Source organism: Mirounga leonina, unplaced genomic scaffold (assembly GCF_011800145.1).
Source record: "Mirounga leonina isolate KUSES-001 unplaced genomic scaffold, KU_Mleo_1.0 Mir_173, whole genome shotgun sequence".
Classification (NCBI taxonomy): Eukaryota; Metazoa; Chordata; class Mammalia; order Carnivora; family Phocidae; genus Mirounga; species Mirounga leonina.
In genome coordinates, this window is record NW_023270447.1 from 73,062,308 (window position 1) to 73,089,158 (window position 26,851).

The following is a 26,851-nucleotide window of genomic DNA, read 5'->3' on the forward strand; positions in this document are numbered from 1 at the left end:
TGATGAGTAACTCAATAGGTATGAAGTAATGAAAAGAGCACTCGCCTGGAGTATAGTTTACTATGTCCTATCTAGGTTAATTGTGTGACCTTGGGCAAGTCACTTAACATTTTAGAGGCTGTGAATTTAACATTTATCAGCTACAAAATGAGAAACACCACCTCACAGAACTGTAGTGAGAAATTACATAATATATATGATGAGCTGTTTTCAAAAAATAACACTAATAGCAATGTCATGTTTGAACAAAAAAGCAGCCAGTCATTAGCAACTACTGTTTTTAGATTATTTTTAAAGCTTCTAGAGCAATTCTGTGGATGCTTCTTCAAAACACAGCCAGGAAAACAACCAATCCCTTACTCACTGCTGGATTAAAAACTGAAGAAAAACTGCATTAAAGACCTCCATCCCTGTACAATATTACCAACACAATTTGGGATTCCCAGGGTATATCACTTCCATTATGAGATACCAACATAATACAGTACATACAATAGGCTTTATTTTATTCGACAACTTGACTAGGGAGGGAATTTAACCTATATAACGTTAATAACCTGCCCTGATTCATGTAAAGGGGTCCTGGTTGTCCTCATTTCAGGCACTTGAAATACTAATTATTTTTCAAAAGGAGTGTCCACACTGGCGTTCAGAAAGCTTTGCTTTATGCTGAATCTAGCAATGCAGTCGTCCAATGGAACATAAAGTTACCACTATCTAACAAAATTTTGTTAAATCCACACACTTCACCGGTTTCAATAAGGATCTACTACTATCTCTCCTCCTTCAAACTGGCTTCATTCCCATTACTTGGTAAACTAGTCTCTTTGTTGCTTTCTAGAAGCAACTAGGTTTCTGGTTTCCCTATAAGGCGGATCCTTCTGTTAATGGACATTTTCTTCCAACTTTTTGTTTCGAGCAGAAGAAATAAAAGGACTGGCGGGTCCGAGGGGCAAGGAACTGGGTGGCTGGACGAAGTCCTGCAGCTTTCCTCTGCATGCAATGAATGAAGACTGCTCCGTGCCCTATAAATCACCTTCTCTCCTCCGAGATTCAAGAAGTGTGTGAACCTCAACCGCACTGGTTCTTTGGTTCCCTGATCACAGCTGCAACCTATACAGACACGGCAGCAAATTCGGTCCCTTCCCAGTTACCCGGGGAGGGAGCTCACTTCTTTTCCACAGGCCCATCCCCCTACCAAGAAAAACGCCTGGAGACTCGTGCCCCGAAGCCGCGCGGGGCTGACGTTTCGGTTAGACAATAACCTCAAGGGTTTTCAACAGAAACTCCGTCTGCCACTGCCTGGCTCCGAGCCTCCGCTCGGCCCAGCCGGGATGCCGAGGTTCGATGGAGGACGCAGGGGAGTTGAAAAATGGACTTTGACCTGATCCGGTTACCGTAACCGGATCCCCAGAGACCCGTCCCCATCAGGGACGGCCCGGCGGGCTCCCCGGAGGAGGCGACTTCACGCACGGGCACAAAGGGGCAGCCCAGACAAAAGGGCCCCGCCAAGTCGAGGGGGGCGGAGAGGGCCAGCCAGCGCGGGACGCACTACAGGCGGAGAAACCACGGCGGGACCGTTGTGGGAGGGCGGAGAAGGAGGCGGCGGCCACGGCCCAACCCGCCCCGCCCTGGCCCGACCCCACCGCAGCTCCGGCCGTTACCCCAGCCCGGACCGCGACCTCCTCGCGGAGCCAGGAACGCAGCCGGAGCCTAAGAGGCGCTCGCAGCCAGACCCCCCGCACTTCCCGCTCACTTTCCCTTGTTCCTCGAGCTCACCCGGGTGGCCGCCGCCGCCGCCTCAGACTCCACAGTAGTTTCCCCCGGAAATCCTACCTGGCCCGCTGGCCGCCTGGCTGCAGCCAGAGCCTTCGGCCCCGGGAGGGGGAGCGGGCCGGACAGTGAGGGTAGGAAGTGCCGCCGCGGGGGCTCACGGGACTTGTAGTCTTCAGCAAGGGCCAGCTGCGTCGCGGGCCGGACAAAATGGCGGGACCCCCTATAGTCCTCCGCTCTCCCGGCTGTCAGCTAGCTCTACACGGCCTCTTTGGGCATGCGCCACCCGCTGCCGGCGCCCTGCGGGTAGGACTTGGGCACCTTTCCCGATACCGAGAGGGCAAAGGTCTTTGGACTTGGGAGGATAGAACTGAGTACTCGGCGGCAGGCAGTGCCTAAGGAAGGAGCTGATGCAAGCGTGTTTTAGATAACTGTGTCCAGTCCCTGTCTGGTCAAATTTCATTTATAATTTCTGCAAAAGAAGAAAACTATTGAGGGCCAGTTTGAAGTACAAAAACTTAGAAGTCAGTTATCCTCAATTTGTGCATAAGGAAGAAACCCAGGAATCATTCTTGACACCTCCTTCAGTCATTCTACATTACATGTATCTCAAGTTCCATTTTCTCCACTACCGTTAGAGGAAGCCACCGTCAGTCGTCTCTTCAAGTCTCACTAGTTTCAGGCCTCAGGGCTGTCTTCCTCCAAACACCTTCCTTGCTGCACCAGAGGATCTTGCTAAATGCCAACCCCATTGTGTCACAGCCCAAATTAGACCTAAGTGTATAACCTAAAGCTGCAAAACTTCTAGAGGAAAACAGGAAAAAAAATCTATGTGACCTGCAAACACATAATCCATAAAAGAAAAAAAAGATAAATTTTAAGTCATCAAAATTAAAAATTTTGCTCTTAAAGACACTGTTATAAAAATGAAAAGCCCCCCATCAGGCTCCTTGCTCAGCGGGGAGCCTGCTTCTCCCTCTGCCTGCCGCTCCCCGCTTGTGCTAGCTCTAACAAATAAAATCTTAAAAAAAAAAAAAAAATGAAAAGGCAAGTCACACACTGGAATGAAATCGCAACAAAACCTACATGCAACAAAGGACTAATATCTAGAATGATTTCAACCCATTAAGACAAAGAAGCCAGTCTAAAAAATGATTTGAACAGACACTTTACCAAAGAAGATAAACATATGGCAAATAAACACATGAAAGATGTTAGGGAAATGCAAATTAAAACCACAATGAGATAATCTACACACCATGACTTGTAATACCAAGTGATCAAGTGTTAACAGGAATGTAGAACAAGAATTCTCATTCACTGTTGGTGGCATTGTAAAACGATACAACCACTTTGGAAAACAGTATTGCAGTTTCTTTAAAAATTAGATATACACCTACCATATGGTCCAACCATTACACTGTAGGTATTTACCCAAGAAAAACTCAAAGCATACATCTACATAAAGACTTGAACATGAATGTTCATAGCGACTTTATTTGTAATAGCTAAATACTGGAAACAACTCAAATGTCCTTCAAAAGGTGAATGGATATTTATACAATGGAATATTCATCAATAATAAAAAGGAACTATTGATACACACAACAACATGATGAATCTTAATAATTATGCTGAGTGAAAGAAGCCGGACATAAAGGAGTATATTCTGTATGACTCCATTTGTATAAAATCCTAGGAAAAGCAAATTGTAGTGACAGAAAGCAGATCAGCAGTTGCCTGGGGACCCAAGAAGGCAGAGGTATGGCAGGCAGAGATTATAAAGGGCATAAGAAAACTTTTTTGGGGGAGCCTGGGTGGCTCATTCGTGAAGCGTCTGCCTTCGGCTCAGGTCATGATCCCAGGGTCCTGTGATCGAGCCCCACATTGGGCTCCCTGCTCCGCAGGAAGCCTGCTTCTCTCTCTCCCACTCCCCTTGCTTGTGTTCCCTCTCTCGCTGCATCTCTGTCAAATAAATAAATAAAATCTTAAAAAAAAAAGATTAAAAAAGAAAACTTTTTGGGGGTGAAGGGTATATTAATTATCTTGATCATGGTTATGGTTTCAAGACTGTATGATGAGTTTTAAATATATCAAAACTCATCAAACTGCACACTTTAAATACGTGCAATTTATTGCTCATCAATTATACTTCACTAAACCTGAAAAATAGTATAGTCAAAAAACTCTTTTAAAGAAAGAAAGAAAATCAGTGGCTTCCCAGTACCCTTAGGAAAAAAACAAATTATTGCCATTGAAGCTCTAATTGTGGAATTTCAATACCATCCATGGGGAAGGGGGTGGATACGGATGGCAATTATGAAATTCCAGGTAACTAATGATGGTGGTAACAGTAGTTGTAATAGCAGTAATAATAAGACTCCTACTTTTTCTTGAGCATCTAGCTATTTTACATATGCCTTAATTAGGGTTCCCCCCAGAAAGCAGAACCAGAGACAAGTATTAGTTGCAGGTAATTTATTTGGAAGGTGGTCCCAGGAATTTAATGTGAGAGCCTGGAGTAAAACAGGAAAGAATGAGCCAACACAAGGGTGCATTACCAAGTGAGCACTGCTGTGGGCACCTTGGGGTAGAACCTACAAAAACCATCTGAGGATTGTCTAGAATGCCTCTCAGCATGGTCACCCAAGGACTGCTCTGAGAAGCATTTATCCATTGGCTTCCATCCCCCATTAATTAGGATTACCCCAGGGGGACATCAACTCCTCTTGCATTCTGAACAGGGTTCTACCAGTGTCCTGTATCCTGGTTTCAGAAAAGTTCCAGGACAGAATGCAGAAAAATGCAAGAAGAATTGAAGGCCTCACTAAACTGTTTTCTGCAGCTTCAGCTAGAATCTAAAGGAAGTCTGAGAGGATGTGGTAAGGCAACAGAGGTGCCAGACCATCCCTTGCAATGCTCAGATTTGTCCATGTTCTATATTAGATCCAATTTATCACCCTGTCTTCAAGGTAATGGCTGGCAAAAAGACTCAGTAGTACTCATAACTCTTTGCAAAATGTTATGTTGCCCATATGCCTTTTGTGTCCTATAATACACTATACTCAACCATATAGATGATTCTCATAGATGATATTAAATGAAAGAAGCCAGACCAAAGGAGTATATACTGTATGATTTCACATATATAAAATAAAAAATAGGCAAAAATATTCTGTTGAAAGTCAGGATAGCAGCTACCCTTCAGGGAGGAAGAGCAGTGTCTGGAAGAAGGTGAGAGGAGGTTTCTGGATGCTGGTAAGATGGTTTTTTGATCTGGATCTGGGTGCTTGTTCCATGGGTTTCTTCAATTTGTAAAAATTCATTAATTGGGCTATATATACTTTTCTGCATGTATATTATACTCCCAACATAATTTTTTAAATGGGAAGTGGCCTGGGCCAAATCTTTGTCGTCTGAGAAACCAACTAACAGTAAACACTAGGGGCACCTGGGCGGTTCAGTCAGTTCAGTGTCTGGGTCTTGATCTCTGGGTGGTGAGTTCGGGCCCCGTGCTGGGTTCCATGTTGGGTGAGGAGCCTACTTAAAAAAAAAAAAAAGGAAAAGAAAGTAAACACTATTGCTAACCATTAATATTTCTGGATTTGGGGCTCATGGGCACTACTGGTGCATAATGTTAAGAGCATGGGCTCTGGCAATAAAAAAATGTTCTGCCACTCCCAATCTGTGTGCCACTGCCCAAGTTATTTAAACTGGTTAAGATTCAGTTCCCTCATTGTACAACGATAAACACAATAGTACCTATTATACAGGTTGGTGTGATAATTAAATAAAGTAACATACATAAAGTGGCCAGCACTGTACCTGATATACATTAAGTACCCAGTAAACAATAACTGTTATAAGTAATATTAGTTTTTCTCTTTCTATTTTTATTAGGTCTCCAAGGTTTCAACAATGAACATGGACACAGGCTGCAGGTGCAAGGATGTTCATTGTAGTACTGTTTGAAATCTCAAACAAACAAAAAACTAGAGACAAGCTAAATATGCATCTACTGGAGAATGGGCAAATCAACTGTGATGTATTCTTAATTTGGAATAGCACAAAGCAGTTACAGTGAATCAGTTAAAGCTACAGGGATTGATGTGGATAAAAGAAAATGTTGAGGGGGGCACTTGGGTGGCTCAATTGGTTAAGCGTCTGCCTTCGGCTCAGGTCATAATCCTGGGGCCTTGGGGTTGAACCCCGCATCGGGCTCTCTGCTCAGCTGGGAACCTGCTTCTCCCTCTCCCTCTGCCTGCCTCTCCCCCTGCTTGTGCTCTCTCCCTCTCTCTCTGTCAAATAAATAAAATCTTAAAAAAAAAAAAAAGAAAGAAAAGAAAATGTTGAGGGAAAATAACCAAGTTGTAGGTTATACACAGCCCAATACCATGTATATAAAATTTAAAAACATGCCAAACAACACTATATACTATTTAAGGATTTATCTATACGTAATAAAAATATAAAATCATGTATGGAAATAAAATATTCAGGCAAGTGATTACTTCTTGAGGAGGGAGGAAAGAAATGGGTGAAAGAAGGGATATATTGGGGCTTAAAGCATCCCTGATATTTTATTTCTTGAAAAAGGTTTTAAGAAAAAAAGGCAAAACATTAAGATTTGACAAAGTGGGTGAGGGTACTTGGGTGTTTGTTATATAAACCTCTCTATTTTTCTATATGCTTGAAATAGTTCTCTATTTAAGAAAAACATGGAGCAGAGCAGTATGCAAAATATTCTACCCCCCTTTTTTTTTTGTAAGGAAAAACAATAACTTATTATTTCAACAACTGCTGTTATGCCATCCTGAAATCAATGGCTTTGGTGGGGAAGGAGGAAGAGAAGTATTGGTTGTTTTTTTGTTTGTTTGCTTATTTGTTTTAAGTAAGCTCTACCCCCAGCATGGGGCCTGAGATCAAGAGTTGCATGCTCCACCAACTGAGCCAGCCAGGCACCCCTGTGTTTTGTTTTGTTTTTTTTTCTTCACATTAGTAAATTTCATTCTTTTTGGTGTTCAGTTCTGAGTCAAATGCATATACCTGTGTAACCACCACCATAATCTAGATAAGAACTGTCATCACCCCTGATCTGTTTCCTGTTCTTATAATTTAGCCTTTTTCATAAAGTCATATAAGTGGAATAAAACAATATGTAGCTTTTTGAGTCTGGTTGCTTTCAATCAGATAATGCATATGGGGTTGATTTGTGTTGTTTCATGTATGAGTAATTTGTTCCCTTCTATTGCTGAATAGTATCCCATTGTATTGACATACCATAGTTTGTGTCTGCATTTACCAGTTTTAGGACATTGAAATTGTTTTCCAGTTTTTGTCAATTGTAAATAAAACTACAAACATTCATGTACAGATTTTGTGTAAACATAAGTTTTTATTTCTATTGGGTAAATAGCTAGGATTGGGCTTGCTGAGTTGTAAGTGTAAATCCAACATTACTAAAAACCAAAAACCAAAAAAAAAAACCAACAAACCCAAACTCTTTTCCAAAATGTCTGCACCATTTTGCATTTCCACCAGCAAGAATGAATTCCAGTTGCTCTGTGTGCTTATCGGTATTTGGTATTGTCAGTTTTTAAAGAATTGTTTTTAGCTATTCCAAATGTTTGTAGTGGTATCTCAGTGAAATCTGCATTTCTCTAATTAAACTAATGATATTCAGCCTCTTTTTATATGCTGATTTGCCATCTGTATATATTCCTTTTTTGGGGGGGTCAGGTGGGGAGTGGAGGGTTGTGGGGCCAGGGGTCAGACCAAAGAGAGAGGGATAAGCAGACTCTGTGCTGAGCATAGAGCCTGATAGGGGGCTCAATCCCATGACCTGAGCTGACATCAATAGTTGGACGCTTAACTGACTGAGCCACCCAGGTACCCCTATCTCTATATATTCTTTAGTGAAGTATCTATACTAGCCTTGTGCCAATTTTTTTACTGGGTTGTTGAATTGTGAGAGTTCTTTATATATTCTAGGCACTAAACCTTTATCAGATATGTGATTTGTCAGTGTTCTTCCAGTCAGTGGTTTGTCTTTTCATTCTCTTAACAGTATCTCTCACAGAGCAGAATTTTAAAATTTTGATTGTCTAATTCATCCATTTTTTTTTCTTCTTGTGAATTATATCATACCTAAGAAATCTTTGCCTAGCCCAAGATCACAGAAGTTTCCCCCTAAATTTTCTTCTGGAAAAGTTAGCTTCCAGGGGCACCTGGGTGGCTCAGTCAGTTAAGCGTGTGCCTTCGGCTTAGGTCATGGTCCCAGGGTCCTAGGATCAAGCCCCACATTGAGCCCCACATTGGGCTCCCTGCTCAGCAGGAAGCCTGCTTCTCCTTCTCCCCCTGCCTACTGCTTCCCCTGCTTGTGCTCTTTCTCTCTGTCAAATAAATAAATAAATCTTAAAAAAAAAAGTTAATAGTTTTAGGTTATCATTTATTTTAAAGGATATGTATAAATAAATACTTTTATATCCATAGTCTATACCTGGAAGAATACACAAGCTTTCCTCTGTGGTGGGAAAATAGTGCAATTGAATAGTATGTGATAGAGAAACTAATTTCACACTGTATACCCTTTCAGGCTATTGAATTTTTCCTTAAATGTAGACTCTACCGTAAAAAAAAGATAATTTTTTTTTAAAGCTAAGATCTTGGGGCACCTGGCTGGCTCAGTTGGTTGAGCATCCAGCTCTTGATTTCAGCTCTGGTCCTGATCTCAGGGTCGTGGCATCTAGCCCTGTGCTGGGCTCCACACTCAGAGGGAGTCTGCTTGAGATTCTCTCTCCCTCTCCCTCAGCCCCTCCCGCATCCACACACTCTCTCAAATAAATAAATCTTTTTTTTTATTTAAAGATTTTATTTATTTATTTGAGACAGAGAGAATGAGAGACAGAGAGCATGAGAGGGAGGAGGGTCAGAGGGAGAAGCAGACTCCCCGCCGAGCAGGGAGCCCGATGTGGGACTCGATCCCGGGACTCCAGGATCATGACCTGAGCCGAAGGCAGTCGCTTAACCAACTGAGCCACCCAGGCGCCCCAATAAATCAATCTTAAAAAAAAAAACACCCCTAAGATCCGGGCGGCTGGGTGGCTCAGTCGGTTAAGCATTTACCTTCAGCTCAGGTCATGATCCCTGAGTCCTGGGATGGAGCACCGTTCGGGCTCCCCGCTCAGCGGGGAGCCTGCTTCTCCCTCTCCCTTTGCCCCTCCACTCATGCTCTCCCCCCATCAAATAAATAAATTAAAAAAAAACAACCCTAAGATCTCAAAAAGTGTTGGGGAATCACTGAAACATGGTTCTACCTATCACAGTTTAAAATCACGGTGATGGTGGTTGGACTGGATGACATCACCACAGTTTCAACTTGTGAGAGCTCTCTCTTTCACAGATGTGAACGGCTCTTACAGACCTGGCCGTTTTGACGGGGCTGAGAACCAAGTCCAGTTAACTAGGAAAAATGAATTGGACCAATCAGAGAACAATATTCAAATGAGTAACTCTGCCTGTCTAAAGCTTCCTCGCTGTAGCTTTGAACCTCGCAGTTTAGAGACTGTTAATGTTGCTGCCACCTGCAGGCCACATCTCTCAACAGCTGGTTCCTGGAAATAACCTAGGAGGATTCCTCTCTCAATTGAGTTCTCTGTGGGGCTCTGGATTGGAGAAAGAGTGATATAAATTTCTCCCTCTCCCCTAAAGCCCACTACTCTGCCACAAACCCAAACTGGTGATAGACTATAGTTCCTAAGAGTGGGGACTGTGGTAAGACTGGCTTTACGTTGGGTCAATCAAATACCTCTCTATACCTCAGTTTTCTCATTATAAAATGGTGATGATAATAGATAGCTCTTCTGTATAGATGTTGTGAAAATTGAATCAGATCATGTAAACCACTTAGCACAATGGCTGGCACAGAGTGAGCACAAAACAAATATCAATAGTTGTTGTTAGGCAGAGCTTCAGAAGCTTCTCCCATTCTAAACTGACAAATAGTACCTTGACACACAATAGCACAGTGGAAAGACCTTTAGCATCTGGCTCTACCACTTCTGGCCTGTGACCTTGGGTAAGTGTTCTCACCTCTCTGAACCTTACTTAACCTCACAGGTGGTTTTGGGTATTACATGAAATCATCTATATGAAGCACCAATCACAGTGCCTGGCATAGAGCGGACCATTAAATGGAGTGACAATGCAGTGATGATTAACACAGGAATAGTTACCAAGTATAGGCAAAGGTTGAACAGCTCAGGTTGCAAATAGGCAGGCCACAGGCAGTCACTAACCGACAGATATTTTGGTTTGGCCCTCAGTGTTTTATAATTTTTAAATTACTTTCTAGCATTAAAAACCGAAATTCCACATTTAAGGCCTGATTCTTAACTTTTCTTAAAATGTGAAGGTTTGACAATATATTATACCAGATCTACAAGGAAGAGGGCATATAACAGGGAAACCTAATTTCTTCCAAAGGAGCCAAATAATGTTCCCTGAAGAAGTGATATTAAAAGCTGGGACATTAAGATTAAATAGAGGTTAGCCTGATAAAGAGAGAGGGGACAATGCTCCAAGCAGAGGGATTGCCATGTCCAAAGGTGTTGAATCAGGGACATTAGTGCCTCCAGGAAACGTCAGGAAAGCCCACTGGCTGGAGCACAGTAAGCAAGGGGAAGGTGGGAAGAAGTTAACATTCTAGTTGGCACTTTAAGGATTTGGACTTTATTGTGAGGACTAGTGTAGTTTAAGGCTGCAAGCTGGGAGGTAGCCAATTGAGGGCTAGATAGTCAGAATGGAGAAGGGTCAGGGGTCAACAATTAGCAGCTGAGAAAACAGAAGAGTACTAGGGCAGTATAGGATCTATATCTAGAAACACTGGACATACACAGGACAGCCTATCAGGTGTGGTCTGACAAAGGGCAGACTTTATAAGAATCAAGTTCCAGGGGGAATATCTTATGTTCATTTTAAGAGTGGAAAATGGGAAGTATAAAGATTTGGCGAGGGCACCTGGGTGGCTCAGATGGTTAGGCGTCTGCCTTTGGCTCAGGTCATGATCCCAAGGTCCTGGGATCGAGTCCCGCATCGGGCTCCCTGCTGGGTGGGGAGCCTGCTTCTCCCTCTGCCCCTGCCTCTCTCTCTCTCTCTCTGACTCTCATGAATAAATAAAAACATTAAAAAAATTATTTAAAAAGATTTGGCGAAGGACATATAACAAACAAGATACAGAGCTAGATTCACAATACCTATCTCTAATTTGTTGCTCCTCTCACTACACTAGTTTTCTCAAGGTGAACTCAGCACCAATACTATGTTGCTAATAATAATATATCCAATTTATTGAGAGCTTGCTGAATGTGAGGCTCTATGTATGTGTGCATTATTATCTCATTAGTCACTCAGTTAACAAATATAGTCCACCCAAAATATTATACACCAAGGGACTGTTAGGCACTGGGCACACAGGAATGAATGAGACAGACACCAACCCTATCCTATGGGAGTTCACAATCCAGAAAGGAAATCAGTTGAGGAAGTCATTATAAAGGGTAATTGGCAGGTACTTTAGGGAGAGTATAGGTGGCAGGGAAGGTTTTCTGGAAGAAGTGACAGTCAAGCTGAAAAAGCAGGAGTAAAACATAAGGAAAGAAAAAGAGAAGGCATTATCTGGAAAACACTATTCTCACCATAACCTGATGAGATAGGAGCTATGGTTATCCTCTTTTCACAGATGAGAAAACCGATGTTCTTAGAGATGAAGTAACTGATCCACTAGACAGTGCTAGAGCGAGGATGTAAGCCTGGACCTACCTAGACCAAAGCTCATTCTAGTACCTGTTAAGCTAGATATTTCTATTAGCTTGTCCTTTCCTTCTAATGGTCATGAGTGGAATGGCCTATTAACTGAGATGCCTGCAATGCAAGAAGTGGAAATCATGACTTACAAACCATTCAAGCATGTCGGTGTCAGGGTTGGCTGTCAATTTTGGATTGGCAGCTATTTAGTGACACAGCTCTGCACTAATGCCTGAATGGATGTTTAGCTCAACTGGATATGATTCAACAGCTAGTACTGAGCGCCTGCTATGTGCCAGGAAATGGGCCAAGCACTGTCAGAATTACAGAGCTGATGAGACAAATTCCTAAGTACTAGGCTAAAGATGGTGTTTATCGCTAACAAATTAAAAAATTAAATAACAAAGCTGTAATCCTGGCAGTTAGAAACTGTAGGTAATTTGTAATAGCTACCTGATTTTGAGCATCAACCATGTGCCAAGCACTGTAGGAGATACCTAAATGAAAATAAAAATGATCATGATCATAACCATAACTAAAAACTAGAAGCACACACTGTGTTGAGCAGTTTACATGTATTATCCGATTCTTTTAACCCACGTTCATTCTACAATGTTAGTATCATAGTATTAGTGACACTCATTATCATTATGACAGTTAATATTGCCCATTTTACAGATGAGGAAGCAGATGCAGAGATTTTTGTCTGAGATCCCAGAGCAAAGAGGTAGAAGAGCTAGAATTCGAACCCAGGTCTGCCTGACTCTAAAATTTGGGCTCTGGGGGGGTGGGTGGGGTGCCTGGGTGGCTCAGTCAGTTAAGCATCTGACTCTTGATCTCAGCTCAGGTCTTGATGTCAGGGTCTTGATCTCAGGGTCTTGAGTTCAAGCCCACACTGGGCATGGAGCTTATTTACAAAAAATTTAAAAATAAAATAAAACAAAATAAAAATAAATAAAGTAAAATTTGGGCTCTAGACCATTGCACCACACTATCTCTGCAAGGAGAATCAGCTTATAAAAACCCAGGGGAATTTGGCATGATCTGCATGGCCAAGTATACATCCAGGTAGAGGAAATAAATATCAGTGCTTTTAAAACCCTCCAGGGAAGTAGAGAAACAGGAAAAAACAACAAACAAAAAGCAATGTGTCTAGTAATTAGACACTAGTTAATTCCTGAAACAGAGAACTTACCCAAAATATTCATAAACTATTCTTTTCTGTCATTTAATTCTACTTAAAGTTGCCTGTAGAATTATATTTAAATTTAATTAGAAACTAAAGCTCAGAACTTCTGGTATCAAGATATACTTCCTTTAATTCTTATGTTATATCAATGTGAGGAAGAAAAAAAAACCTATTTCACAAAAGTCAGTGTCAAGCAAATAAGTGACCTCATTAAGTATGGGGTACAAGCTGTGCTTAGCAAACTGGAAGAAAAAAGTCCCCAGCAGGAGGCAGCCATCAGCCCTGAGCATGTGAACACTCTGTCTGTGGTCAGGGAGGTATGCAGCCTTATTCCAGATGTTCAGATATGACCAAAGGCAAAATCTGTGTAACTAAAGAAGTGTCCAGAATTGGTTCTGTGACACACGGACTGGGAAGATCACTGCTGTGTTCAAACATATGGATATTTGCATTTCCATCTGCTTATTCACCCTCTGTCTCAACATAAAAATGCAAGAAAAGAAACTAGTATTTATCAAGTGCCACTTTGTATATGGTATATTTTTGTCTCAACAATTCATTTAGTACTGTAGAAATGAGTTCAGAGAGGTAGAACTGCTATTATAGCAACTATAAAAAATTATTTATATAATTACCCTGTTACTAAAACAATAACTATAGCTTCCATTTATTGAGTGCTTATTATGTGCCAGGCACTGTGAAGGGCACTTCTCATCCATAATTTCATTTAATCTTGATGACAATCCTATGGTACAGGGACTATTACCCATTTTACAGAAAAAGAAACAGATGTTCAGGAGGTTAAACAACTTCCCAAGGCCATACAGTGATCAAGCAGCATCTGTTCACGTGTCTGTCTCCCCACCAATCACTGTAAATGTCTTGAGAGCAAGCACTATGTCTTATTCATCTCTGTATTCCTAGTCTCTAACACTGCCTGGCGCAGAGTAGGCAGAATCCAGTAAACATTTTTCAATAAATGAAAAAGAAACAGTTTCCCAAGATAAGTGGTAGAGCCATCACTGGGATTTAGGTCTTCTGTCTTCAAGTCTAGTGTGTTTTCCATAATTAAATACTGCCTGCCTAAATCAGGATCCTGATTAATCACAGACATGCTTCTTTTACTTTAGAAATTCCTATTAGACACTTTTCATGTGAGTATGATAGAGCAATTCCACTTCTCAGTCTTTATCTTACAGAAATACTAGCACACGTGTTTAAGGGTATATTACTAGGGTATTCACTGTTGGTATTTCAGAAAAAAACTGAAAAATAAATGTCCATCAATGGAAGATGGTGCATGAGTAAATGGTACATCTATCCTATAGAATATCATACAACTTTTTTTTTTAAAGATTTTATTTATTTATTCATGAGAGACACAGAGAGAGAGAGAGGCAGAGGGAGAAGCAGGCTCCCAAGGAGCAGGGAGCCCGATGTGGGACTCGATCCCAGGAGCCTGGGATCATGACCTGAGCCGAAGGCAGACGCTTAACCATCTGAGCCACCCAGGCGCCCTAGAATATCATACAACTTTAAAGAGAGTAAGGTAAGTCAGAGAAAGACAAATACCATATGATTTCACCTATATGTGGAATTTAAGAAACAAAACAAATGAGCAAAGGGGAAAAAAAGAGGAAGACAAGTCAAGAAACAGAATCTTGGGCCACCTGGCTGGCTCTGTCAGCAGAGCGTGTGATTCTTGATCTTGGGGTGGTGAGTCTGAGCTCCACGTTGGATGTGGAGATTACTAAAAAAAGAAAGAAAGGAAGAAAGAAACTTAAAAAAAAAAAAAAGAAAAACAGACTCTTAACCATTGAAAACAAACTGATGGTTACCAGAGGGGAGGGGGGAACGGGTGAAATAAGTGATGGGGGTTAAGGAGGGCACTTGTTGTGGTGAGAACCAGGTGATGTACAGAAGTGTTGAATCAGTACATTGTACACCTGAAACTTATATAACACTGTGTGTTAACTAACTGGAAATAAAAAAATAAAATAAAATAAAGAGAGTAAGGTAGACTTCTACTGATGTAGAACGAACGTAAGTTATTAAGTAGAATAAGCAGTTTTCAGAATGTTAAGTATGGCTTAGTGTGCATAATAATAATAATACTGTCTGCAACGTTTGTTACACACCTTGTTTCAGGCACCCTTTGAAGTGCATTACACACATTCCCATATTTCACTGAAACTAAGATATTGTTTATTGAATGCTTACAATTACTTGGACCTGTGTTAAACATTCTGATTTCGGAGATAAAGTCAATGGCTATAATTTCTCATGCATCTAATTTTCCTATCCATCCCCTCCCCTCCCAATCCCACTAAAACTTCAGTAAAGGATTGCATTAAAGCATAAAAAATGGGAGCGGGGACAGTAAATACAACAGAATTTTGCAGGTGGAAAAGCAGAATAATGAGGGTTCTGGCAAACCCAACAATGCTGAATCCTGGGCCAGAAATCCTGGGTGCCTGGCAAGATCAGTCAGAAGACCATGTGATTTTTGATCTTGGGGTTGTGAGTTCGGGGCCCACATTGGGTGTAGAAATTACTTAAAATCTTTAAAAAAATAATAAATAAATAATAAAATAAAATGATAAAAATTTTAAAAAGAAATTTAGAGCACCAGCCAAGGAAGTGCAATAGCTAAATAAAAGTTCCATAAGGAAAGATTATTTTAAAAAGAGTTGAGGAAATCATAAAATCATTCAAGAACATTTCCCATAAGTTTTCAGATTATCCAGCACAAGGAATGAGAATAGACCCACCATTAAGACTCCCACTGTGAAATGTCAGAACTCTGTAAATAAAGACAAGATTCTATAAGCTTCTAAGGAAAAAGGAAACTGGTCCCATGTAGATCAGGGATCAGAACAGCTTTGGCTTTTCAACAGCAACACTGGAAGTAGAAGTGAAGGGAGGAATGCCTTCAAAATTGTGAAAGATGATTTTCATCCTAGGATTCTATACCTGGTTAAACCATTGACACCATCATTAAAACATGTGGATAAAAACATAATCAGATACATGAGAGGTTAAAATTTTTACCTCTTTTAAAAAATATATTTATTTATTTTAGTAATCTCTACACCTAACGTAGGGCTCAAACCCATGACCCCAAGATCAAGAGTCAGCCAGGGATCCCTAAAATTTTTACCTCTAACGCATCCTTTCATGAGAAGCTACTGGCAGATATAGTTCACCCAAACTAGAGGGCCAGTGAAGATAAAAGTTATGGGATTTAGCACACAGGAGAGCCAATACAGGAAAGAAGCAAAGGGAATTCCCAAGAAGCTGGAAGGAACATTCTAGGATGAAAACTCTGCTCCGGACATAGAGGGCTACCTATCTAGACTGGAGCACTCGTACTCAAGAGAGATATACCAAAGACAGTTGCATTCAAGAACTCTTAAAGTTGAAAGTATAGAGCCCAGGTGAGCCTGACTCTGATTCTTACCTTCATTCAGCTTGTCTTGACCAGATGGTGATGAAGATTCTACGCTCCCCAAACTGGGTAATAGGGCAAGTGAAAAAGGGATAGTAATACCATAGCTTTGGAGCTAAAGACGCTGTTGGCAGCCTCTGGCCACGCCAGTGCCCTCCCGCTCCCAGAATCATCCTGAGGGGCCAGTCCCTGAAAGGGGATGGGCTTCCTGACATCAATCATCAGAGTTCTCAGACAGGAAAACAGAGAGTTCAAAGGAACCGGGCCTGGTTTGTTACTGTAGAGATGGTGGTAGTCACCTTTCTAGGCCTTCCTCTCTTGAATTGCTCTTCACAGTTGAATCTGAAGGTTCTTGTAAAAGGTCCTCTGGGATAAGAATTAAGAATTAAATAGAATTGGGGTGCCTGGGTGGCTCAGTCGTTAAGCATCTGCCTTCGGCTTGGGTCATGATCCCAGGGTCCTGGGATTGAGCCCCGCATCAGGCTCCCCGCTCTGTGGGAAGCCTGCTTCTCCCTCTCCTGCTCCCCCTGCTTGTGTTCCCTCTCTGGCTGTCTCTCTGTCAAATAAATAAAAATAAAATCTTTAAAAAAAAAAAGAATTAAATACAATTAAATATCCCCTGTGCCACATGGAGGGGATGATCAGAGGTGGGCAGGGAGACCTCCCTGTAGGGACCACCAACTGCAGATGACTGAGCTGTATATTGTAAACCAGATTATCTAGATTCTTCTGTTACTTGATATCACTGGCAGGAAAGAGAGGAGGGGAGGAGGGAAATATTATAGAATAAAAGGAAACCTAAAGACATAAAAACCGAATGTAACATGTTGACCTCTTTTGGATCCTGACCCAAATGAACAACCATAAAAGGACATTTTTGAGACAATTAGGGAAATGTGAATAATAATTGAGTATCATGTGATATTAACTGCTGTTAATTTTGTTAGATATAATAATAGCGTGTTTTTGTTTAAATCTTTATTAAGTTAGAGATGCATACAAAAGTATTTAAGTGTGGAATGGCATGCTATCTGGGATTTGTTTTAAAATTCTCCAGGAGGGGTGCCTGGGTGGTTCAGTTGGTTAAGCATCCGACTCTTGGATTCAGCTCAGGTCATGATCTCAGGGTGGTGAGATGGAGCCCTGCGTCCAGCTCTGCACTGGGTGTGGAGCCTCCTTAAGATTCTCTCTCTCTCTCGGGCGCCTGGGTGGCTCAGATGGTTAAGCGTCTGCTTTCGGCTCAGGTCATGATCCCAGGGTCCTGGGATCGAGTCCCACATCGGGCTCCCTGCTCCTTGGGAGCCTGCTTCTCCCTCTGCCTCTCTCTCTCTCTGTCTCTCATGAATAAATAAATAAAATCTTTAAAAAAAAAAAAAAAAAAGATTCTCTCTCTCTCTCTCCTTCTGCCCCTCCCCACCCACTCATGTGCGCTCACTCTCTCTCTCACACACACACAAAAAAAAGTGTTGGGGGACAGAGATGAAATAAATTGGTGAAGTTTTGGTAATTGCTGAAGCTGGGTGATAGGTAAATGGGAGTTTACTATACACTTCTTTCTTTTTGGGGGTATGTTTGAAAATTTCCATAATATAATGTTCAAAAACAGGGGAACACAGTGCAGAAAATTTATGAATACAGATAAGCAAAAAGGAAAAAAATATTATGCATAATCCTACCATCCATTAACATTTTGTAGCTCTTACCATTATATACATGCACACATGTATATATGTATTTTAAAATTGGGATCATACCTGATATATTTAATACTCTCTTTTTCTATTTTATATATCATGAACTCATCCCCATGCATTACATTTTCTACAACAACATTCTACATATACAGTTTTATTCTACAGAGTTGCATAGTATTTTACTATGTAATTGTTTTCTATTATTACAGTAGGATATATTGGTTCTTTTGAGGTTTTATTTGAAATTATGAATAACACAGCAAAGGGTATCAGTCTTAATAGTTTTCCTGGAAAAAGTTCCTAAAAGAGGAATGGTTGGGTCAGATCTTAGTTTACTTGTACAAAGTAAAGGTGGAGGACTCACGGTCCTATCAACCACCTTGTGCTTTCATTCATCCTTGTTCTTCTCCTACTTCATTTTGAAATTGTACTCATCTTTATTTTTTATTTTTATTTTTTTAAGATTTTATTTATTTATTTGATAGAGGAGAGAGCGAGAGAGGGAACACAAGCAGGGGGAGCGGGAGAGGGAGAAGCAGGCTTCCCAAGGAGCAGGGAGCCCGATGCAGGGCTCGATCCCAGGACTCTGGGATCATGACCTGAGCCGAAGGCAGATGCTTAACCGACTGAGCCACCCAGGCATCCCTCAAATAAGTAAATAAAATCTTAAAAAAAATAAATATGAGGGGCTCGATCCCAGAACTCAATCCTAGGACTCCGGGATCACGACCCGAGTCGAAGGCAGATGCTCAACCTACTGAGCCACCCAGGCGCCCCGGAAAACCGTTTTAATTTGCAGTCCCTCTCTCTATAGGACTCAGACATAGACAGGTCCTCAAGGCTGCGCAGGGGGACATCAGACTGTCTTCCCCATGCAAGCTTTTCTGTTCCTCCCCATCAATATAAGCCCACCAAATAAACTCATGCAAATGGTAGGAGCCCTACAGAGCAGCCGCTGAGTCTTAGGAAGGTATGTCTGAAGGCAGCCTAGGTTAAAATCTAGTTCTGCCTCTCACAGCTGTAACCTTGGCCATGTTTCTCTGAGAGCCTGTTTTCTCACCAGTAAAATGAAGACAAGAATATCGATCTCAAAATATTGTTAAGAGTTTAAAACACGATAGTTTATGTTTTTAGCACACTGCCTACAACATAGTAAGTGCTTCATAAATGGTAGTGATGATTATTACCTGCAGACCACCTACCTTTTCAGGCACATCTAATAAAGACTGAATTTTGGAAGTGGGCCCAATCTATGGTCAGTCTGGGACCCACAACAGTATTTTGAGTGATTCCTTAAAAACAGGACACACCTTGTCCTGACAAATGAATATTGTTTACTTCAAAGCTGTCATCACCTTGGAGGCAGTGGGCTTATGCCAGGGATGTTTCCATTCTCCAAGCCATTACTGGGACACCCAATTCAGAAATGTCTGCAGGGTCTATGACACTAGCAACTCTTCATCTTTTTTTTTTTTTTTGAGTGAGAAAGAGTGAGCAGCGGGGGTGCGGGGGTGCGGCGCAGAGGGAGAGGGAGAGAAAAAATCCTAAGCAGGCTCCATGCTCAAATGTCCAGCACAGAGCCCAATGTGGGGCTTTCTCCCACGACCCTGAGATCATGACCTGAGATGAAATCAAAAGTCAGGGGCTTTACTGACTGAGCCACCCAGATGCCCTGTAAATCTTCATCTTCTACAAAGACAAATTCCAGTTTTGAAATAATCAAAGGTGGGATGCCTGGGTGGCTCAGTTGGTTAAGCATCTGCTTTCAGCTCAGGTCATGATCCCAGGGTCCTGGGAAGGAGTCCCGAGTCAGGCTCCTTGCTTAGCGGGGAGCCTGTTTCTCCCTCTGCCTGCCGTTCCCCTTGCTTATGCTCTCTGTCAAATAAATAAGAATTTTTTTAAAGTTTTTGTTATTATTGTATATAGCTTTTCCCATGCTTTCCCTTATTCTCTCAGCCTGGATTATCAGAAGTGGCACTGTTGAAATAAATATAAAAAAAAAAAAGGGGGTGTCTGGGTGGCTCAGTCAGTTAGGTGTCCAACTCTTGATTTTGGCTCAAGTCATGATCTCAGAGTCATGAAATCAAGCCCAGCAAGGGGCTCAGAGCTGAGCATGGGGCCTGCTTAATTTTCTCTCACCCATGAGATCATGACCTGAACTGAAATCAAGAGTCGGATGCTTAATCAACTGAGCCACCCAAGTGCCCCAGAAGATTTGATGGTTCTTTTTTTTTTTTTTTAAGATTTTATTTATTTATTTGAGAGAGAAAGAGAGTGAGAAAGAGAGCCCAAGAGGGGGTAGGGTCAGAGGGAGAAGCAGACTCTCTCCTGAGCAGGGAGCCCGACGTGGGACTCGATCCCGGGACTCCAGGATCATGACCTGAGCCGAAGACAGTCGCTTAACCAACTGAGCCACCCAGGCACCCAGATTTGATGGTTCTTAATATTTACTTCCAAATTCCTTTCCAGTAGGTTTTTACTAATTTATAATGCCACTAGAAACACTTGAATAATACCCATTTCACTGCATCTTAAAAGAGCCCTAAGTATCCAAAAAAAACAGAAAAGCACTTAGTATCACAATTTTAATAAGTTAGGAGGTGGAAAAATATTTCCTCCAAACCAGTTTTGAGGTCAACTGGTTTGACTTCCCCCCTCCCCCACAAAAATCCAAAAAATTATATGAACAATAGCAAAAATTTGTTAATAAGTGTGTGATTTCTCAAAATAAGTACTTTGAAGGGAGTCACTTATTTGGATGTTTATCTTGATATATTTGTGTTTTTTTTTTTAAATTAATCTCATCACTTCACATTTACACCTCCAAGGAAAACACAAAAACAATTTTAGTCAACTTGACGGAATGCCAGCGTGATGACTCATATCCTGTTCACCTCTAGAGTTCAGTGTTGGTTCTATATTGTCAGGCCCTACTTTGCTAAGAACTTGCCACTGCCTAAGGGCATCCTGGACATGTGGGTCAATCTCTCCTTTAAGAAAAGGGGAAATCATCTTTTAAAGTGAAAGGAGATTAACCTTTCCTTCATGCTCTTATACCAGCCATACCAGCTAACAAGAAGGGCACAGACAGGGTGGAAAATTCCAGTCACCCTCACTCCCCTACTAAAGAAATGATCTTTTTCTTTTCTTTTCTTTTTTTAAGATTTTATTTATTTGAGAGAGAGAGGGAACAGGGGGAGGAACAGAGGGAGAAGGACAAGCAGACTCCCCGCCGAGCTCAGAGCCCGTCATGGAGCTTGATACTACAATCCTGAGATCATGTCATGAACCAAAACCAAAAGTTGGAGGCTCAACCGACTAAGCCACCCAAGCACCCCATGTTTTGTTTTGCTTTTATTTATTGTTTTTAAGTTACACAAGACATATACATTTGTTAAAAAAAAAAAAGGGCAAAAACAGCTATAAAATGTACAGCATTATTTCCAACACCAACAAGTAGCTGTTAACATTTTGAAGTACTTCCATACCTTTTCCCCTGTGTATATGTTTTGTAAGTAATAGCTTATCATACACATTATTTTTAAACTTTTTTTCACATAATAATAATTACAGGTTATATCTATAAATGGGACAGGTATAATTCCAAGTAATCTTACACATAACTCATTTAATCTTCATGATAACTATAAGGAAGGCAATATTAATATTCCCATTTACTGATAAAGAGACTGAGGCAGAGAAGTGAAGTAATTTGCCTAAAGTTAATAAATTAAGCATCTGGAATATTTTTCCATGTCATTAAACTCATTACTACAAATTTTTTTTTGCATGACTGCAAGATATCTCATTTGTGAATAAAGTATCATTTAATTATCCCACCTCCTTTTAGGAGACATCTAGATTATTTCCATTTTTTGGGCTATACACATCACTAAGATGACCAGCTTTAAACTACAACTTTGGGGCGCCTGGGTGGCTCAGTCGTTAAGCATCTGCCTTGGGCTCAGGTCATGGTCCCAGGGTCCTGAGGTTGAGCCCCGCATTGGGCTCCCTACTCAGCAGGAAGCCTGCTTCTCCCTCTCCCTCTCCCCCTGCTTGTGTTCCCTCTCTCAATGTGTCTCTCTCTCTCAAATAAATAAAATCTTTAAAATAAATAAATAAATAAATAAATTACACCTTTGTGGGGCGCCTGGGTGGCTCAGTCGTTAGGCGTCTGCCTTGGGCTCGGGTCATGATCCCAGGGTCCTGGGATCAAGGACCTCATCAGCCTGCTTCTCCCTCTCCCACTCTCCCTGCTTGTGTTCCCTCTCTCACTGTGTTTCTCTCTGTCAAATAAATAAATAAAATATTAAAAAAAAAAAAACTACACCTTTGTGCGCATCCTTAATTATTTCCTTAGGCTAAATGTCCTCAAGAACAGTTGCATCAGGGTGCCTGGGTGTGTCAGTCGTTAAGCACCTGCGTTTGGCTCTGGTCATGATCCCAGAGCCCTGGGATGGAGCCCCAGGTTGGGCTCTCTGCTCAGCAGGAAGCCTGCTTCTCCCTCTCCCACTCCCCCTGCTTGTGTTCCCTCTGGCTGTCTCTCTCTGTCAAAATAAATAAATAAAATCTTAAAAAAAAAAAAAAAAAAGAACAGTTGCATCAATTTTTATTTCCTCCAAAAAGGTGCTCCTTTCTCTATGTTCTTCATGACCTTGAATGTTGTAAATTTTACCACTTTTGTCTATAGCAATGTTTTAAAATTCATTTTACCAGTTCTGAGAAATAAGTTCAAGCACTAAAGCATGAGTGATTTCTCTAGAGTAAAAAAAGCCAGGGTCTAACACCTCCCCTTTTTCATAATCTCCTCCTGTTTTTTACGGATGCTAAACCTTATGGCTTACACACTAACTCATCTCAGAGGAATGAGGAGTGTTAACCTGGGACAAACCAGCTTACAGAGTCAAGATTCTTGTGGCATACAACTCAGCATTCACTAATTCACTCACTCATTTATTAAATAAGTATCTGAAAGGTTATTATATAAGTAGTACTAAGCTAGGCAAGGGTCATGGGGTTCACAGAAATAAAATAGAACATTGCTAAATAAAACCCCCTTAGCACATTACCTGACACATATGAATTAATCAAGAAATCAATATTTATGCCAGGCACTGTGCTAAATGCTCAATGAGTGGATTATTTCATTTAATCCCTACAACAGCCTCTAGGAACTGGGTTCTTTTATCATTCCCATTTTGCAGATAAGAAAACTGAGGCCTAGAGAGGTCTACCCAGCTTGAGCAACATACTTGTGGTGGAGTTCACATTTGAACTCAAGACTCTAGAGTCTTAATCATTACGCTATACTATAAAACTATATATACATACTATAAAAAAACTATATTAAAAAACTAAAAAAAAAACCCCAAAACAGTTCTTCCCTGTAAGAAGCATACAGTCTTGTTAATAATACTGAAACTGAAAACAGCTAACAAGTATTAAGCACTTATATGCCAAGCACTCCATTAGGTCTTTATGCATATTGATCATTTAATTCATACGACAATTCTATGAAGTAGGTATTATTATATTCCTGTTTTACAGATAAGAAAACAGACATTCTGAGAGTTTAACTAACTTGGCCAAGACACAAACAACTATTAAATGGTAGTGTGAGAAGCCAAGATACATAAAGATTTACTACAGGGAGAACATAATGAAATGTGAAACAAAGGATGCTACTTAGTTGCCATCAAATGTCCGAAGTCAGAGGAAAGAGACTTTGTGACCTTCTTGTGGTCCAGGACAGAAAGGGAAAATACTGGCGGCAGTAAGGCCCTGTGTCGAAAGCCTTCACACAGGTTAGTTCACCGGATCTTCTGTGTGATGAAGGTATTCTCAGTTTGACAGATGAGGAAATAGATCCTCTGGGGGGCTGGTGCAACACATAGCTAGTGAATGGCATGGCTAGAATTGGAACCTAGTTGTCGCTCAAGCCTGAGCCCTTAACCACTATCTTAAATGCTTTCCATTGTTTGATCCTGTTTGTTTGTTTGTTTTAATCCTGTTTTTTGATTGTGTAGGAATCACATAAGCAGAGATGAGTGGGAAAGGCAAAGAGGATTAAGAAAGATAATACATACGCAAAAGTGTTGAGGTATATCCAAGGAAAAGGAAGCAGACCTGCTTGGTCATTCGTCTGGGGAAGGAGACCTTTGTTCATACAAATTTTATGACTAAACAAGCTGTATAAATATCTGTTTCTGCCAATTTAATTGGAGCTATTAAAGACAGGGACTGTATCTTAGCCATTGTTGTAACCCAGCATTCCTAGCATAGTGCTTAGCTTGTAGTTCCAGCAGAGAGGCTGGAAAAATAGGGAGTAGTCACACTGCATAGATCTCTGCATGGCAATTAAGGTAGTCCACAATTCAAATATCCTAAACAAAATAACAGGTACTCAAATCCAACAGGGTATTTAAAAGATAATATCATGATGCATTGGAGTGATCCCAGAAATACAAGGATGGCCCAGTAGCAGACAGTCTGTCAATATAATTCACCACATGGATAGACCAAACGGTAAAAATCATGTGATTTTTTCATATACTTAATAGAGACATTTGGTGCAATAGCATTAAGATCAGGACTAAGTCATGGATGCTCATTATTACCACTAGTGTTAGCTAGGGTATTGGAGAGTCTGGCCACTTCTTTTAGACAAGAGAAAAGTGAAAGAGATATGTACTCTCTCTGCTTGCCACTCTTGCCGATGATATGATAGTCTATATGGAAAACACAACATAATCAGCAGGCAAACTATCAGAACTATAAAAGAGTTATTAATCAAGTTTGCAAGAAATCATCTTCAAAAATCAATAGTCTTCTTCTATACCAGGAATATTTGCCTTAAAAATGTAATAAATAGATAACATGACCTATAATAGCAACTAAACTAGTCTATGGCAAGGATCAGCAAGCTTTTTCTGTAAAGGGTCAGATAGTAAAGAGTTTCTGCTTTATGGGCTGTGTGATCTCTGTAGTAGCCACTCAATTCTGTCATTGTAGTACAAAAGCAGTCATAGACAATATTTAAATGAATGTGGATACTCCTATAAAACTTTATTTACAAAACCAGACAGCAGGCTGACCTGCATAGGTGTAGTCTGCTGACTCCTGGTCTACAGAAATTGGCCTAAAAGCAATGCCTAAGAAGTTTATTAAAACATTTTTTCAGCGGTGCCTGGGTGGCACAGTTGGTTGGGCGTCTGACTCTTGGTTTTGGCTTGGGTTGTGGTCTCGGGGTCTTTGGGGCATGGGATCGAGTCCTGTGTCGGGCTCTGCACTCATCGTGGAGTCTGCTTGGGGCTCTCTCTCCCTCTCCCTCTGCCTCTCCCCACTGCTCTCTCTCTCTCAAATAAATAAATCAATCTTAAAAAAACTTTTTTTTTCCAACTCTATTCAGGGACATGAAAACCTGAATAAATGTCATAATTGGGATAACCTCAGCAGTGTAATTCATTTGTTTAATATTCAGAGTGACTACCAAAGGTCAGACGTTGATTTGAGTGCTAGGGACATAGCAAAGAACAAAACAAAGCACTTTTCCTCACAGATCTTATAATCTAGTAGAGAAGCAGTAAATAAATAATCTTAAGTTGGACAGTAATAAATGCTATGAAAAAAATTAAATAAGATAAAGAGAGAGTGATGGCGAGTGAGTGTGCTACTCAGCATGGTCAGGGAAGGCTTCTCTGACATTTTAGCAGAGACCTAAAAGAGGTGGAGGAAGCCTGCCACAGTGAATTATGGGGAGTGTTTCAGGCAAAGATGTCAGTTCTCCCCTAAATTAATCTATATATATATTCAATGAAATTTCAATAAAAATTCTAGTAGTAATGGTGAGAAACTGAAACTTATCCTAAAATGAGTATGTTAGAAATAAAAATAAAAATGATACAATAAAAAATAATAAAATGAATACGATAGAATAAAGGTCTACGGAAGCCAAGTCTATTTTGAGGGGGAAATAAAAGTCGGGCTACCTGCCCTACTGGTAGAACTGGCTCTACGACAAAGCCTCAGTAATAAAAACATTGTGTTGCTGGCACTGAAATGAAGAAGAAAACTAGTGGAATAGAATGGAGAGTTTAGATAGAAAGAAAGTATATACACGGGAATTTAATATGTGATCAAGGTGGCTCACAAAGCATTAGAAAGACTTTTTTGATGGTGACAGAAAACCAAATTCACCGTATGGAGAAAAAAAAAATATGGATTTTTACTTGAAACTATGTTAAAGGTGGATTCCGATTAAAGACCTAAGTATCAGAAATTAAAACTATAAAGCTAAAAAGGAAAAACTGTTACCTTTGGGTAAATAAAGATTTCTTAAATGAGACTCAAATCATAATGTCAAAATTTAGGGCACCTGCTTAACTAACAACATCACATCACAGACAAAGTTAACAGGAAGGTGACAGACTGGGAGAAGGAACTGTGACTTTTAAAACAAACATGGAATGTCTAAAATATATATGTAATTCCTACCAACAAGACAGGAAACCAAATAGAAAAACAGGCAAAGGATATATACACTTTAGTTTCACATACTAAGAAGTCTATACAATGTCATATATAAAAAGGCATATATATATATTTTAAAGATTTTATTTATTTGAGAGAGAGAATGAGAGAGAGAGAGAGCACATGAGAGAGGGGAGGGTCAGAGGGAGAAGCAGACTCCCTGCCAAGCAGGGAGCCGGATGAGGGACTCGATCTTGGGACTCCAGGATCATGACCTGAGCCGAAGGCAGTCGCTTAACCAACTGAGCCACCCAGGCACCCTAAAAAGGCATATTTTTAAAAGGCTCAGATTTGACTTTAACCAGAGAAATGCAAATCAAACAGCCAAGAGCTGCCACTTGACATCCTCCAAACTAGCCAAATTAGAAAGAGGACCTGGGTATGAATTCTTGTGCTGGTAATAGGAATGCGAAA

The 26,851-nt window shown here is 40.8% G+C and overlaps 1 protein-coding gene across 12 annotated transcripts in view; it reads right to left on the bottom strand.

Moving 5' to 3' along the window:
• Positions 1-26,851, bottom strand: part of LOC118019798 (mediator of RNA polymerase II transcription subunit 18) — a 141,226-nt gene that overhangs the window by 103,132 nt on the left and 11,243 nt on the right. For 2 of the 12 annotated variants that reach the window (XM_035019332.1, XM_035019330.1), the window contains exon 1: positions 1,780-1,870. The exons of 7 other annotated variants lie outside the window; for them this stretch is intronic. The gene's annotated coding sequence lies outside the window, so the exon portion shown is untranslated. Of the gene's footprint in view, positions 1-1,779; positions 1,871-26,851 lie in introns of those variants that run through there. 3 more of the 12 variants (XM_035019334.1, XM_035019331.1, XM_035019335.1) reach the window with 3 other exon arrangements.